The sequence below is a fragment of the Pan paniscus genome, chromosome 17 (genome assembly GCF_029289425.2).
Source record: "Pan paniscus chromosome 17, NHGRI_mPanPan1-v2.0_pri, whole genome shotgun sequence".
Lineage (NCBI taxonomy): Eukaryota > Metazoa > Chordata > Mammalia > Primates > Hominidae > Pan > Pan paniscus.
In genome coordinates, this window is record NC_073266.2 from 61,485,773 (window position 1) to 61,486,598 (window position 826).

Here is an 826-nt window from a genome sequence, read left to right on the forward strand (position 1 = left end):
CATGAATTCCTGTGTTCACATTTAAGCAGGCATTATAAATGCAATCATTCTGAGGATATTTTCTGGTATGATGTGATCCTTTGTATTTTGTAATACTTTGAAGGTTACTTTCATAATTAGGTTTTTAATAACTCTAGATTATACTGTGTTAAGGTGTAAATGTATTAATTTGAATTAGATAAAGAATAGAAACAGAGGAGCAAATTTTACTTTAATATATATCTCTGTAAAGATTTTTCTTAAAATCTTGAGCATGTAATACTTTATCCTTTTAATAAAAATAAGAGTAAGATTCAAACATTTACTTCTAAAGTCATCAATTTCAAACGTATTAACAGTGTGGATTCTTGCTGCCCTGAAGAGAAGGAAAAAAAACACTTAAGTACCTTTCTTTTGTAACAGTTATATGAATGCTATAGAAAATTTAGGGTGGTCTATGGCCATACCACCCTGAACACACCTGATCTCATCTGATCTCAGAAGTTAAGCAGGGTTGAGCCTGGTTAGGACTTGAATGGGAGACTGCCTGAAAATATCAGGCACTGTAGGCTTAAATAAACAACAAAAAAAGATTTTTTTTTGCAGAGAAAATTCCTATAATTTGATCATTAAAAAAATCACTGCAAGCCATTAAATAGTCTTTAAGTAGCACTGATGGTAATTGACATCAAATTATCTAAGTAATTTTGTATCCATTATTCTCTAAAATACAAAATTTTCTGAAATTCCTATGCATTTAATGTATGATGAGCCAGGTGTGGTGGTTTAAGGCTCTAATCCCAGCTACTCAGGAGGCTGAAACAGGAGGATTGTTTGAACCTAGGAG

The 826-nt window shown here is 31.8% G+C and overlaps 1 pseudogene; it reads left to right on the top strand.

Moving 5' to 3' along the window:
- Positions 1–432: 432 nt before the first annotated feature.
- Positions 433–551, top strand: LOC112437833 (5S ribosomal RNA; annotated as a pseudogene).
- The last annotated feature ends 275 nt before the right edge of the window (positions 552–826 follow it).